This window comes from Calonectris borealis, chromosome 9 (genome assembly GCF_964195595.1).
Source record: "Calonectris borealis chromosome 9, bCalBor7.hap1.2, whole genome shotgun sequence".
In the NCBI taxonomy this organism is placed as follows: Eukaryota; Metazoa; Chordata; class Aves; order Procellariiformes; family Procellariidae; genus Calonectris; species Calonectris borealis.
Window position 1 is genome coordinate 17278616 of NC_134320.1, and position 16534 is coordinate 17295149.

A 16534-nucleotide genomic window follows, 5' to 3' on the forward strand; every position below is an offset into this window, starting at 1 on the left:
GCTGATGTTTTGCCTAGAACATTCTGTAATCCACAAATTAATACGTGAAGAACATCCAGTACAGTTTGGAGGAATAAAAAAAATTACACAAATGGCAATGGAGTTTTGATTTCCAGCAGTTTCATAAATCATAAGAGTTGGAGAAAGAAGGTTCCTTATTTTATCACACATAGCCTTGTGTAATGCCAGCAAAACTGCTGCCCTTCCCAAAACCAAGTAGAAACCCTATTGTTGCGGCAAACCCCATCTGGTCACATGGGGAACTTAAAACCTCGCAACATTCTGTTTCACATGGACAGAAAGGGAGTTTTGCTCCAAATACACAACAAGGGCCAAAAATAAGCGTGCTCTACCTATGCACAGTATATGAAGTTTTTGTTGCCTGCTCTTATTCATCATTTCTGTTTTCTATGATCTTGCCTTTAGCTTCTGGGATAAGGGTTTCTCTATCCTGCAAATCCTCCCCTATTCTCGTTTCTGTTAAATCACTTTTTTAAAGGATTCTTCTAGGTGGAAACAAATCATCCCCTTTTAAGGGCAAGTCCACGCTGCACTCAATGCAATGAAGTGCAAATCTAAGGCAAAACCCAACCCCTACTCAGAAAGTCTTTGAGCAAAGTAGCAGGAAACTCGCTCGTGATAATGAGGCTTGGATGGGGCATAGGCCCTGCTTACTCAGCAGGAAGCTGGGGAGGATGCATCCAATCCCAGAGGTGTGCCCTGTCAAGAAAAACCATCACCAATCAAAATCCAACGCTCCAGCCTGACTTGGAAACTCAGTATGGAGCTAGGCAGAGCGTAAACCCTAATCCGAACAGAATTATTTAAAATCTGTTTAAGACAAACTAATTAGTAACATTTCCCATCTGCCAGATAACATCGGATGTTTTGCATCAACACTGCCTGAAGTTGCGATCCCCGCAGCCCTCGCTCCGAGCGGCGCAGAGCCTGACGAATGCCTTGCTGGAGCTCTCCCAGTGCTGAAGGGGCCCCTCTTCGCAGCCAGCCCTGTGCACCGAGTGCTTCAGGCTGAAGCAGAGCTCAGTTAAATATTAAGTTTGAGTGAAGCTGCGGGAAAAATGCAGCTACAGGGCTGAAACAAGACTTAGTCACTAAGAGCAACTGACAATGAAGGAAGGGGAAATGCCAGCAGGGGACATCTGTATTGCCGGCATGAGCTGGGTGGAGGAGAAACCCATGTCAAGGTTTTCTGAAAAGCGCCTCTTTTCTACCCCCCAGGAGCCTCTACTTAATAAGATGGTGCTCTCCCTTTGCCTCTCCTTACAAACCTAAGAAGAGCGTAGAAAGCCTCATGATGATAACAGTTTAAGAGAAACAAAGCTAAGTTCCGCTGGTCATTATAGGTATTATACCACTTTACCCAAAAGCAGGACTGTTAACCTTAGTGTCCCTGGCCAACTTCCAGCTTGGGTCATCAGAGTCTGCGCATCTAAATTCAACTCTCAGCAGTAACCAGAGAGGCTGTCCTGCTTTATCCCTCACAAGTAAACATTGTTCTGTATCGTAATTCCAACCAGAGTGGACACGTGCCTGGACATCCAGCACTTTGGATGTATGTGCTTCAGGCACATCTACAATGGAAGAAGCTAAAATACAGATCAGAAGGTCAAGAAGAAGCAGTTTTAATACTCCTCTGGTAGGCATGAGCACAAGACGCTGTCATGACCTTAGCCAAGGAACAGAGAGAGGGTGTGAGTTTCCTCTTTAATTCACCTGGAATGACAAAACTGAACTTTTATGTACTAGTCTGAGGCAGCAACTTCGTTAGCACGCACAAGATAAAATTTATTTGCTCTGTCAGCATAACTTCCTCAATCCTTTATGGCCACCCACAGACCGATGTAGAAGTGATTCCCCTGACACCAGCTCTCATTTTCTGCCCTGGCTGGTATTTTCCCCAGCGTTATCGTCTATCCCAGGCCACTTCAGGGATCCAGCAGCTGTTGCATACACAGTGCTGGGCTGCTGCGAGTTTGGATTTTGCCAGACTGTATGCCACTCCAGAATCGGTGTTGGTAAATACAGTAGCCAGTGGGCTAATGCTGGGTTTGTACTGCACAGAGTAAAGCATCAGAGTAGCAGGTATTTATGTTGCTCTTTTACTGAGGAACCTGGAAAGCAAAAATCTGTGGAAACAAGTTTTAACGCTCTTGGGCCCATAACAGGGTATCTGCTGTAGGATCAGGAGACTGTAAACCAGTGTTACACGGCATTGCACCCGTAATCACTTCTCCAAATGGGAAATCTCATAATAGAAGCAATTTTAATAGGGCAAGCACACTGCAGAGATCCCCATTGCATCTATCAAAATGTACACTCAGGGAAGGCCAAAATATGACCTGCTTCACCTCTGGTTATTATGAGGTCTCAGAACATATGCAGCTACCCAAATTATTATGTATACTACTATTGTGCTTAGAGGCTGCACCTGAGATCTTAGCTGCCCTATAATTAGACCTGCCTGTCCTGTGAGTGAAAGTTGAGGGGCTATTCCCCACCAAGTGACGAGCTATGACTGAGTATAGCAGGAGTAACACAGCTAACCTCTTTCTCCAAGGGTTTACAGTTTAGATAGGCAAGGGAGACAGAAATAAAGACAGATTGGCAGAACAATGTAGACTGGAGGAACAGTTTTAAAGAAATGTAGTGCAAGTGATGGTGATGCTGCAAGCTGCTGGGGACAAGCGGTAAAGACCTATAAGGACATACCCCAGAGGAATCCGTATCAGGAGATAATCAGCATTGTGGAGAGCATTACTGCCGGGTGTCACCGCAACCCATCGAGGTGACAGAGGGGATCTGGCACTGAGGTAAAACCCAGTGCCAGGGAGATTTGTGCCAATGACTTTGTAAGGACGCAACACATTACCTAGATGAGCAATGACTGCTTTGCTTATGACAGTGGCAAAAGGCAGCCAGCACTGGCCACGCACATTAAAAGAAAGTACGCAAATACTTAAAAGATAATGGAACGCAGCCTGTCAGCTCCTCTGCCAATGTCTAGGCACACAGTCCTTCCAAACATGCAGCTGGTGAAACCAGTGCAAAGGAAGCTTCAGCAGAAGGTATGGATTTCTGCAGACTAATGACACAGTTGAAACAGGTGAGCATGATCTACTGCTTGTATAACAGCAGTGTCCAAAGGTTTGGCCCAGAAAGCAGATTCGCTGCACTACACTCCACAAACATTCAGCAAGGGCAGACTCTGTTCCAAAGAGCTTGAGATTCAAGTAAATAAGATAAAGACACAGTCATAGACATGTTTAATGGCTTGCCTGTGGTCATATGTGTCATTGGTAGCCTACTCAAAAATCCAGCTAATATCTCCCAAGCTCCAGTCTAGCATCCTGTCCAAACATTCCGCCTTCTCTTTAGCCCGTACTTCCTTCTCTTAAACAAAGCAGGCCACAGATAAGACACTTCGAACTACAGTACAGCCTTTGCTGTCTGGAAAATAAACACCTTTAAAGAGGCAAACAACTATGTTTCTCTATCTACTGTCAACTGACTAACTTGCTAGTTTTTTCCAAGTATCTCTATTTGCAAGTCAAACCTTCAGAAGTGCTGAAAATAACAGCACCTCTTTGGGCACACCAACATGTTCCTTACCCATGGGACAAGATCTGTCTCCAACACGGTGATGAAAAGCCATTTCTGTAGAAGCTCAAAATTACTATTCTTCTTACTCTTGTCAGTGGCAATCGGTAAAGTCACTGCAGCATGAGCTCCCATTGAATGTCTAAAGCCATTCAATTAATCTTAAATTCTGAGTTCTCAGCAAACTAAGTAAGGTCAAAGAGTTAACAGATCAGGAGACTCTACATTCCCACTGACACGATACTTCCTGAAGAGTTGACACAGACATATAAGTTACTCCACTGACAAGAAAACAGAGCTTTCTGCAATCAACACCCTAAGCATATATACATTTACTTTGAAAGATAGCAAAACATCTGGACAATCCATCTCTGCTTGCTCCCCCCTGTCATTATAATGGCAAGTTGTCTTTCTGCAGGAAAAGGCTCAGTTGCTTTTTTGTTTTACAGATCATTTATTCTGTAGTTATGATAGGGTTACCCAGACATGCTTATCTGCTTCCTCAGATGAACTGTCCAGCCATGGGTCGACTGCTCTAGTCCTGGGGACATCATCAGCCCAAAATGCCTCCTTTTTATCTGCTAGGTGTGGAGTAGAGCTCTTGAAGAGCTGGGCACTGTTCTCACACACCAGAAAGCAATAGATGAAGACAGAAACAGTAGGAAGGGGAAAAAAGGGGAAGCCACGTAAAGAGCTCTAAGCCCACGGAAACAGCCATGCAAAGTGGACCCAGATGTCCCATAGATGCCACACAATTGAACTCTGTCCAGGCTCGTTAAAGGACAAGAGGCCTGAAAAATTTTTCCCTTTACCCAGCCTCTGCTCCTCAAGGAAGCTCACCAGCGTAACCCTTAACCCTCCATGCAAGGGACAGACCACAGAGCTAAGGAGCTGAAAAGAGCAGCAAAGAAACCAGGCAATCAGCAGCAGGACAAGGATCCCCAGGGGGAACAGCAAGCGGGAAATAGTAGGTGCCATTTTGAGAAAGAGCTACAGAAGTTATGGATTGTGCCCAGACACAGGCAGGTAGAAGGACATGAAAGGGGCCTCAGAGATGCACCAAACCCAAGTGCCCCCAGAGCAAGACAAGCAGTACTTATGCATGACTCAACTACATGCACATACTTAAGCATGTCCCTGAACAGGCATGTGCTCAAACTAAGTTCAAAGCTAGTGGCTCTTACCCCACTACTAGGGACAACATTTGGGACTAGTGCTGAAGATATCACCTTTTATGGTCGGCATCAGACTGAAGGAAGCAGCACTGGAACAGCCCAGCCAAGCATGCCTGTCAACTAGCCCAGGCAGGGCTGGAAATGGTGCATGCAGGGATCTGCAGTCCCCGCTCAGGTCAAACCTCAGTGCATAAGAGCTAAGCAGGATAGCATTCAGCCCAACTTAAGTCACCAAGCTCTAGCTAAAAGGATCTTGACAGCCTTCTATCAGGCTAGCTTTAGTTATCGCTGCTTGGACTGTCTCCATTATTTGCTAATGCAGAACAGTTTAGAAGGTCTATCTATATATTATGAAATTCTTCCTGCTGGTGCGGGAATGCATTTCAGCAGTTATAATATGTGGCAGCCAGAGAAACCCAGCTTTTCTGATCATCTTACAATTGCATCCTTGTAAACAAGGAGACAGATGTTGCTCTGATCATCAGCAATGGGAAAACAGCTTCTAAATGCCATGTTGAACACAAAGCTGTGCTTGTATCACCCCCGCAGTTGCATACGTAGCAGGGGATTCCTGGCAGCTTCCCTAACAGAGAGGGCAAGCCAGGGCAAGGAAGAAAAGTGGCAGGAGTGTAATTTTGCCGGCAGTGTTAAGACGGAGCAGCCTCCAGGCAGCTCTAGGATGAGCTAGGGTGGGGAAGCAAGGAGTCATGATTCATAGTGAATCCTTGCTCCAACTTCTGTTTCCTCTGTCTTCAGCTGTGCAGAGTAGCTGGGTGAAAGACAAGATTGTCCTATTCCTGGGGACAAAGCAGGAAGACACCGGGGGAGGTAGTGCCTCTGTCTCCTCTACAGAGCAACAGGGAGAGCTGATAATCTTCCAAAATAAGCCTACAGGGCATGTTTATAACACCGATTGCTACAAACAACATCCTCTCCCCTCTCTTGGTCAAAAAAAGGACTATGCAGATGGGAAGAATGGAAGGTGATGGTAGGTGAAATGGTCCTGGGAAAACAGCCCACTGAAAATATTTACAAGGGAAAACATGCATAACTTTGGAGGCAGCAAGGGCTGACCAACCAGAATAAATCCTTGCCATCAAGATGGCTGCTAGGGTTTATAAGCCCTTTGCCAGGAGGTGCCGGCATACATAATGTATGGATTCACACAAGTTCCCCTCTTACAAGTACAGAGCGTCATGAACACCATCCCTGTGTACCTGCCTGCTCTTCTGGGATAGCTGCATTTCCTTACTCTCCAGCATCATTAGCCAGGCACTGTTCCTCCACTTGCCAATGCAGAGCCTGGTAGGAAACAAGGACAGCTTTATTCAGGAAAGAAGTGCAAAAATGAAACACCATCTTCGGAAGACACAGCAATAATTTATCTGCTTAAATGATAAATAAAATTCTTTCCCATGTAACCTTGGCAGCCGCCTGTCAGCAGCATTCCACGACCAATAGTGGTCCAATGGGCAAAGATCCCTCTTCCATATTACCTCCCTCTCCCATCCACTAAACCCCACTCATGGTTTGGCATCAGTGGGTAGCAATGACCTAGCACAGCGAGGTCACTTGGAGAACAACTCTGTATGCCATCTTGCAAAGCATTTCTTGATTTGTTGTGAGAATTCACCACTGATCCCAACTACACGCCACAGTGTTGGGAAGGGACTCATTGGAACTAACCCCTCTCATTCCTCTGCAATCTTAGCCAAAATTTCTCTTCAGAGAGCTGCCTCTGCTTCAGCTTTTGTTGAAGACTGCCATCAAATGCAAAGTCTTAAAAGGGAAAGAGTCAGTATTACACAAGACTAGAGCAAAGACCTTGCTACAACGAATCCATATTCTGCTAGAAACTGAAAGCCACTTCCCCACCCTAATTTAGCTCCCACCACCCAAACATTTCTAAGGCTGTGTCATGCTACAGTGACTCCCAAGGCATTACTGGAAGATTTGTGAACACCCTATCCATATTTCCATATACCCATTTGTGAACACCCTATCCAAACTCCCGGAGTTTGTCTTTACATGTGCATGAAAAACTTCTGTGGAAGAAGCAATTTTGTGTTCATTCTTCTTGCTGTTCAACAATACATGAGCAGAAAGCTCATTGCCACCTTCTGTACCATCAGACTGAAAATGACTACATGGCTATACCATCTTATGAAGGGTCAACGACTGAATATGAGTTTGCTCATTGACCTTTGTACCACTGTTTTTAACACCCCACATTTTTTCAAACATTTTATCAGTTTTCCCAAATTGAAAAATCCCATTCATTATCTAGAAAGCCAACATTTCTTATCTGCATCTTACAGCCAGAGAAACTGAGTCATCAGTTGTTTAAGCAACTTCCACTTCCCCAGAGGAGGAACTGGAACTTAGAGGACCCTCCTCAAAACCACTCAAACACATAAAGTTGACACAGACTCAGCCCTGGTATTGCTAGAGTGAAGTCTCCAAGAAGGGAAAGCACTTCTCTTATGCCAACGCTGTGCAATGTCAACATTAAAGATGCTTGTGTCCATGGGTGCTCCTTGGGGTACTGCAAGGAAGCAATACCTTGCAAATGCAAGGGCTGCAGTTCAAGCGTGAGATTGATTTCAAGTGTGACCTTAATGCCTATTTAACAAGAAAGCTCCAGTCTGGCAGCCTGCTCAGAGAGGAAGGGCTGGAGTGTGGCAGCTGGTTATGCAGCTCCCACATTATCTGTTCTGCTCTAGGCAGACTAAGTCCCCAAAGACAAGTAGGAAAGCAGCTTCTTCCACCCTAGGCATAGCCAGTGGGCTCCTACATGAGAGAGACTGCCCTCCAGCTACCTGCTGTTGCACTGCCAAGAGGCACGTGCAGGTCCTCAGCAGAAACACAGGTCTAGACCCTTGATGCCTTCTACAACACCCAGGCTTGGCAACAAATCTCCTCCTCCCCCATTCACAAGCCTACTCCATGTGTTTTGGGTGTTTTGTTTTGTTTTGTTGTTTGGGTTTTTTGTTGTTGTTGTTTTTTTATAGCTTACCTCACTTCACACCTGCCTCTTCAGCCTGAGGGCTGGGACCAAGCTGGCAAAAGCTGAAGAAGTTCAGAAGAGAACATACCTGACAAACAGGCCTCCCTTCTCTTACCAAACAAACCAAGCTTAAGGCAATTCCCACCTCGAAGGCATCACACCCAAAGGACAACACAAATAGAAACAGCCTTGCAAGCAACAGCAAACATCCAAGATTGAAAGGAGTGTGACTTGGCTTTCTTCAGTAGGAGAAGTGTTAACCTCCCCTGAGGTCAGATCCCACACGAACATGGGCTGAGGCATGGAACTGAAAGAGGCATTGAAGAGGCACCAACACCTGACAAAAAGGTCTCATAGCCCAAACCACGCTTACACTTGGCTCCGTGTATACACTTCTGCCTAGCTTTCTTCCCAGTCCCAACATTCCTATCTGTCAAAAAGCACCACCAGCCTCCTGCCAGGCAGCTACCCCTTCCATGTTACAGGTGCTCTTTGTTTCAGGAAATAAGCAGTGGGTTATTTACTCTGTTGATTCAGTAATTTCTGCCTGATGGTTTTGGAAATAACAGGCTTAGCTTGGCTTCTAGCAAGTCCCACAAGAAACAAACCGTGACACTAAGAAGGGTGCTTGTACCTACCACACAAATTCAGAATTTTGCTCATGAGCTGTTGATACAATGGCTATGGGGTGTCATATAACATTAGCACCAAGCTACAGGATCATTTGCTTCCAGAACTTTATTCTAAGCCTTGGCTGAAGGTCTCCCCAAATCCTATGGTGTGTAAGTTAACATCACAGTAAGGCTTCTAGCTGGAAGAAATTTAATGCTACTGTTTTATACAGCACATCTCTCTTTAATAACAAGTAATGCATTGGACAGTTAGAAGAAAAATACCTACCCTGTGTATACTGAGCTAACAAGGTCACGCATTCAGATGTTAATATTGGTATAGTGTCATGCTGAGCTAGAAAACCTCCTGGAGCTTCTTCTATCCCTGCATTACAGATTTGTAAGAAAGAGCCAAAAGTTGAAGGACTGTAAGGGTTGATTAGACCCAAACCAGAATCTAATGAAGCTGTGAGAAGCTAGGGTGAAAACAAGATAGCCAAAACCAGGCAAAGAAATTAAATACCCAGATGTACTGGATCTGCAAACCTAGGAAACAACAGAAAAGGCTCTCTGGTGGGTTCCATGGCTTTGCCTTTCCCCAGTGTGAACACCAGAATAAACCAGGTTAGATCATTTTTCTGCTTTTTAGAGTCCCTTCAGATCTATTTACATTTTATCCCCAGGCATATGCAAAAGAAATCCCACCACCAGCCTAAATTCAGACCTCTAATTTTGAGCAACTGATTCAGGAGTATTTGGAGTGTTACAACAATCTTTTTTGATACGTGTATCTAGACCCTTGTTTAAATGTCTTCAGAATTCGAGTACATTTGGGTGCACACTCAAAAGTCAAGGCAAGCCTGCAGTCCTGCTCCTTAGTTGCAGTCTGGAAAGGACATACTAACAGCAAAGTAAGTGGTATTTCTTGGTTAGCCATGCCAATAATCAAAACAGTGTGCTTCAGAGTGTAGTATTCTACGTGAGAATAATAAGGAACAAAAAAAAAAAACAACCAATTTTAAGCTATTTTCTGAAAAACATTAAAAATAGAGCCAGATCATACCAGACCGCATGCCTACCGTGCCACTTGGAAAAATACTCTTGGAGCAGGGCTCTGGGTAAGTTCCTGAAGAGATATCTCTATAGGTAATGCAAACGACAAGGCATTAGTGCCTTCTGAGCAAAGAGGAGTTTGAGACCTACTTTAGGCCAATATGCAAGAAAAGGCACCATTCTCATTACACTGCTGCCTCTTCTATGGCTGCATGACAGAAATAACCCCCTATACAGCTGTTACAGATGTCATGCTGCCTTCTAAAAGCAAAACAGCAGGGAGTCAGCTGACATATAAGCACTTTGCCAGAGCACCTGAGACTAATTGCTGGCCCACAGTTTTGTTATAGACTTTAACAACTAACTTCCAAATGCAGGTATTTATGTGCTTAAGTCTACTGCTTTAGCACCACTGTTGCTAAATTGCACACACACACAGTATATCTGAAACACTGGCTTGAAACTAGAAAGCGGGAGTAGAACTAGGTCCTATGCTCCTTCTAGACCCTCCAGTCAGAGTATCTCAGCACTTCTTGCTCTTCCCAACCATAGATCTCAAAATAAAAATCAACACAAGTGCACAATAAATCAGTGACAAAATAGGAAACTGAACCCAGTTCGGATGCACTGACTGTATGGAACTTGTTGTCTCCAAAGTGTACAGGACCCTACATTTTCCAGCACTTTGTCCAATTCACTTCTAAATATCTCCCAGAGGGAAAAATATTTCATGGTCTAATAAGCATCAGCGTTGGGAAAACCAGCTAACGTTTCCCCCTGGGGTTAATGTGGACTAAACACCATGAGAATTATATTTTGACTAAGTAACTCGGCTTCCTCTTACATAACTTCAAAGCACCCATCTCAGCTCAGGTCTCAGGCATCTTTGCCTGGTTTACTATCTCTCTGTGGCACCTGCAAACACAATCCAAAATTTGCTGAAGTCAACAGAGGAGGTAGTTTAGCTTAAAATAAAGCGTTTTCTCCATACTAAGGCTTAAGGTTTGCAAAGATGGTGTGGATAAGTTTCCCATGACTCAGAAATTTTGAATTAGACAGTTATTAGAAAGTGTCCTAAGCAAATATTGGTAGCTAAGCATGACATGTTATTTTTAACATGTTTGGCTAACTTAGTCTTAAACTCTAGTGACCAGGAACCCCATCACATTCCCAGATACTTCAAATGGCTGCATCAATATCTTTACCACTCGAAAGTGTCCAGCCTGGCTCTTGTTACAATTTAAGTGCATTATTTCCCATCCTATCTCCATTGCTACAAAGAACAGTGTCTTTCCCCCCCTCTTTGCATGGGTCTTTCTATATATTTTGAAAATTCTGTTGCACTTGCTTTGTTTTAATTCCAGTTTGGTCAGCTTTTTCCCCTCCTCGTTTTGAGGTTATGCTTTCAAGATCTACAATTGTTCTCCCTGTTCTCCTTTGGCATCTCCCCATTGCCCACATCTTCCCTGAAATGTACCCAGCAAATTGTACACCACCCTCCAGCTGTTTCCCCAGGACTCTGTAGAGTAAAAGAATTACAGCTGACTCTCCTGACACTACATGAGTACTCATAGTCCTTCATAAATCTAAGATTTGTTCATTCTCCCACAGCTACAAAGCAACTCCAGATATTATCTTCTGTTCTTCAAGATCTAGAGCAAGCAGGCAAAGCTCTTCAAAACTACAGTGAAGGATGTTAAAAAGAATCCCAATTTGAAAGAGGGTTTCATCAGAAGTCATCATCATCCTTTGTTTAAGAGAAAAAAAAAGTCTCTCTTCATCCTTTCATTAACTTATCTGTACTCTCCGTGCCAGGTCTGTTTTTTAAGCGCACTGAAGGCTGACAATACCACTGGAAGAGAAAAAGAAATAAGCTATTCTCTGGAGGCGTTATTATGAATAGCATGTGTTCCTGGTTGTTTCCTCCAGGCCTATTTTATGAATCAGTCCCGAAAAGCAAACAAGTCATTCAGCAGTCTCACCATAGGGCCACTCATGAGCTCAGGTTTTTATTTTAGCAGGACAGCAACTAACCTGAAAGTTCTAGGCTACTCAAAATTTCAGCTTCCTGCTGAAAGCGTGATGCTGCTGGAACAGAGTTAAGCTCTTTTCCACACTACAGAGACAGCAGCGTTGTTTTCTAGTTTTTGCTGGGGTTGTTGACAGAGGAGCCATCTCTCAGGAGGGAGAGCACCAAACCCAGACTCACTGCAGATATTAAGCAGCCTTTTGTTCTTTCCACATCAACATAGAAGCAGTGGCCTCAGAGTCATCCCAACGCTGACAAGATACTACACAGGACCTGCACCACTTCGGCAGGACAAAGCAATGGTTAAGCTGCTGTCTAGAGAAAAAATGCACAAAATCATTGCCATGTACTTCACAACAGGTAGAAGTCAAAACCGGTAATCAAAACAATCCAGTGTGGGTTAAAATACAAAAGCCAGGGTATTAGGCAAAAATAAAAAAGAAGATTGCCTGCAAGTTCCCCGAGGCATCTATTTACACCTTCCTCCACCACTTTGGTTCTGCAAGCTTGTGAAGACGTCCTTGGTAAAGACATCACAGGTTGTCATGCTCTTTCTTTATAGGTTTCATTGGCCTTTGAGGTGGCTCATAATAGATTTTGAACAGGAAAGGCTAGTACTGAACTATTGTTATTCAATAGAACTAGAAGATAAAGGGAAATGAACTTCATATTTTTTGGGTGCAACGCCCAGAATTATGATCTAGATTCATCTAATTGTACTTGGATCCAGAGAATTAGTTCCACCCATTGTAATAAATGGAACCAACTGCAAAATTTGGATGTGGGTCGGTATTTAGAATCCAATCCAACAGTTGATGGCAGGCTTTGCTGCAACTCCTAACATTTAAAGAGTAAGGGAAGAAAGAAATGAGTAAAGAGAGCCGATTTGGCACAAAAGCCCTCTGAAACGCTGAAACCCTGAATATCAGGATAACTCCTGATCACAAGGAACAGACGATTAGAAACAAAAAGTGGCATCAGCCAGTCTTTTAAACATATTTGATTAATAATTGAAGCTACTAGGATGAACACTAAAATGCAATTCTTGGTTCTGGGTGAACCCCTTTCAGTATTCTGATTTGTAACCTTGGAAATTATTAGGGACAGCCTAATATAAGACCTAATATATAAACACCACCTGTGCTTTGATATAATTTCATCTACTGCTGCTTCCAAAAGGCTTCCTTCACCCCACTCACTACCCCAAACACCACCATTCCCACCTCCCAGTCTCACGAGGGCTGGAACAGCCACATAACCATGCTGTGCTTCTAAATACTGCAAGTTGAAAGTTGGGATATTCAGCTTGTAAAATACACACACAGGTTCTGGAAACTCCAGCTGAGCTAATGCATTTCAAAGTCCATTTTATGCTTCTGTTTCAAGCTGTTTTCCGAGCTCACACCTAGTGGATAGGAAAAGCAACAGTATCCTACATAGGTGAGCACCATGTGCTGATTCAGTTTCCTCTAATAAATCAGACCGGTAACTCAAGGACAAGCAGTGCCATTGTGAGGGGAGGCACAAAGTTGTCACATGCATCAAGCATGGCAGCAGAAGCCAGCGCCAGCACGGGGACAGAGATGGGCAGCCACATCCCCTCACCTCTTGTGCCCCCTTTGCTAAAGCAAGAGTAATCCTACTTACCAAGCAGCCTTCTAGGGGCATCGTCGAGGCTTGTTAATGCCTGCACAGTATTCAAAGATCCTTGGAACTAAGATCTTTTAAAAGCACAGACTAAAGCTGGAATTTTAAGTCAGCCAGTTCAAACAGTAAACAGGACACTTATTTTTAACAGGGAAGGGGTAATTGGCCCTTGGCACTGCTGACACTCTCACTCCAGATGGGAGAGCTTTCTGCATGCCATGGCTCAGCTCAACCACCAGATACGGGCTGCCTGCAGGAGCAACTGGCTGCAGATCTCCGGCCTGTGCATATTAGCCAATGCCGTCCTCCTGAACCCTGCTCTTTCTAGGCAGAACTATTTTAAAACTAACCTTTAAATCTCCTCCACAGAGCCAGCAGCAGGAGAAAACCCTGGGTAGACTGGAGACTGCTCTTCCACCACTCACCAGCATTTCCAAGCATTTGCAGAAGTATATTGGCTGAAGAACAGGAAAAGATGGAGGTTTCAAGAATCTTTTAGACACGGGACTAGCACTAGTTTCTGTGCAGCTCAGGCAGCAGATGTTGAGAACGCCTGGAGGCTGTCCAACTCTGCTCTACCAGCCCCATTTGTTACCTGGAAAGAGTAAAAAAACAAGAGGATTTCAGCTTGCTAAACTTGACAGCTAGATCCCCCAACCCCTGGGCACATGGGAAGGTTTACTCCAAGTTGCTGAAGAGTCTTTTACAGTCAGAAGATGGAAGCTATGAGCAGGATTTGAATATCAGCCTTCCGAGAAAACTTTGGGTTCCTGTGAACAGGACTACAGAGATAATCAAGACCTCCAAATTCAAAGAGGACTCATTTCTAGGCTTCGACAGTTTAGGCCTTCCTTAATCCAGGGTCACTTCCTCCCAGTGTGCTCCCACCCCAGTTCTGAGGTTGGGAGTTTTGGCCTGGTGAAGAGGCAAGTGGTTATATTCTTGCTGCATGTGCTTTGAAGGACTGGGAGCCCTGAAGCATGTGTTGACCCAGGACAAATTCAAAGTGAATTTGTCTTAAGTGACAATAGCAACGCCGTAAACAGGCTGGTGAAAATTAAAAACAATCACTATGCCTACAGGAATACAGCAAGAAGATTAGCACCCCAAACTCTCTCAGCAGGCATTGCTTTGAAACGCTTTTGTCTTTTGAGGTTGCCTCCCACCCTTTTTTTTTTTAAATAGGTTAAAATTCTAAATTAGGCAAGCAGCAGAGATCACCATCCACACCAAATTGTAAACAGTACCCCAAATTAAGGGGTGCTTACAGGGATAAGCCACATCTCCGGACTTGAATCTCTCTCCTTAAACACTAGGGTGGCTTGAAATCCTGCCTCAGAGATAAGGCCAGGCTTGCATCCATTTTTCAAACAGATCTATTCCAGGCCCAGTGAGTAATGCTGGGTGAGAGTCAAGAGAGCTGGAGGGCATAAAAAGCCCTCCTTTTTCATATGTTAATTCTGCAAAAAATAAAATACAAATTAAATAAACCAGGGGACTCATAAATCTATAAAATTCAGGGGGTAAAAAAAATAAAATTATTTGCAACCAAGGATTTTTGGACTGCTGAGAGTGATTTTCCATGCGTGTCTCATGCTTTCTGCATTGGCTATTTGGGATGAACTGCGGGGGGCGGGGGGGTGGAGGGGAGAAAACCGTGAAAAAAAAACCACCACCATTGCTTGCAAGAGCAGGGAAAGCTTTTCAAAAGAAGGGGAAGGAATAAGACTCACCTGTGCCAGGAGAGGGCGCATTGACCAGCCGCAGCTGCAGTAGGAGCCTACAGCTCTGCGCGCCCACCAGCACCCGGGGAGGGGACGGGCGGGCCCCGCGGCAGCCGCGCTGGGCGCCTCCACCTGCCGCCGCCGCGCCCCGGCTCTTGCGCTTCCCGGTGCGCTCCCTGGTCAGTTCTTTCTTCCCTGTTTATCCCGCACAGCTGGTCCTTCGTCTTCTCCAATCTGACAGTTTTTTTTCTGCTTCGCTCTCCTGGCTCCATGTTAATGCTCAGCTGCCTTACATGACACCATGACCTACTTTTTTTCCCCCTCCCGGAGAATAGCAAAGCACTGCTTCAGTGTGGCTCGCAAGGAGGAAAGGCAAAATTAAGGAGTGCTGGCAGAGCAAGCCAGGGCCCTTTTCAAAAATTCGTGGCTGTTTGTGAGAGGTTAGGCAAGGAGAGGCAAGACCAGCCCAGGCTCTCCAAACCACGCAGCTGAAAAAGAGGTGATAACAGGAAAAATAAGAGAAGGGTCTTGTGTTTTGCATCTGAAAGGAGAGGCCTGTAATAACTTTACCAAAATCGGAGCATTTTCCCACCTGGCTCCCACAAAGCTTAAATCAGCTGATTCAGAGGCAAGGGTAAGAAACACCATCATGGGCAGCAGCAGCAACTCAGGCGAGGGAAGATTGTGGCTCAGGAGACACCGGCTTATTTCCATCCTCCCCTACAGACATGATCTAAGGAAAGTGCTTAGACCCAGAGCCTCCAAGATAATCAATTACATGCCTTATATACCAGAAAAGTCAATCAGCTTAAGCCTAACCCTAACCCTAGGGAAATCCTGCTATCTACACCAGTTTCCAGTGCAAATTACAAATCTACATTCCTTTGAGGATGGGGATTTTAGTCTCCATATGCCTCACCTCCCTGGTGTTTGAGAAGAGATAAAATTTCCCTAATTCTGCAAGGTATTCTATGCAGCAGACTGTCAGGCATGCTTAATAACTCAGTGAAGGGGTACCTAAAAGAATAAATTGGAAATATCTACTCCTAAAATAACTAGAATTTGGTCTGTTCTGCATGGACAAATAATCCTTCAGGGATTTTTGATTCTCTCATCCATCCAGACCTCTTTAGTTCTTGAGCTTTCAAAAGCTTGTCTAGCATGATTTCGAAGGTACATCGCTCTGGCTTACCATGGCTTTCCTGAAATACACGGATGGTTGTCCTTGGTAGCAAGCTCAGAGTACAACTGCAGCGAGGCAAGTAGTATTAATCTGCAGTCTAGAAAGACCAAAGAGTCCAGACAAGCTATTTCCAGGCTGGTATTTGCTTTCTTCATTGCTGGAGAGCTTGCAGGACAAACAGAATTCGATTCCCATGCTTGCAGGTCAGGTCCAAAAGGGTTGTCATGATTCTTGCTCTTTTCATTTCAGGACTTGGTTTGCAATGGATCCAATACAGACATGGTTTGGCAAGAATGGCCTGAACCCTGGCAGCAATTGGATGGCACTCATGTGCCTTGGGATAACGCTCACTGGGACTCACTGGCAGAACCGTAACCCTGCACCAGGTTGTAAATGTCTGACCGAAGGAATAGCTCCGATCACCTGCAACAGCAGCAGGCTTTTATATCGTCACTCTCAGAGCTTTAATCATTACAGTGCCTGCTGC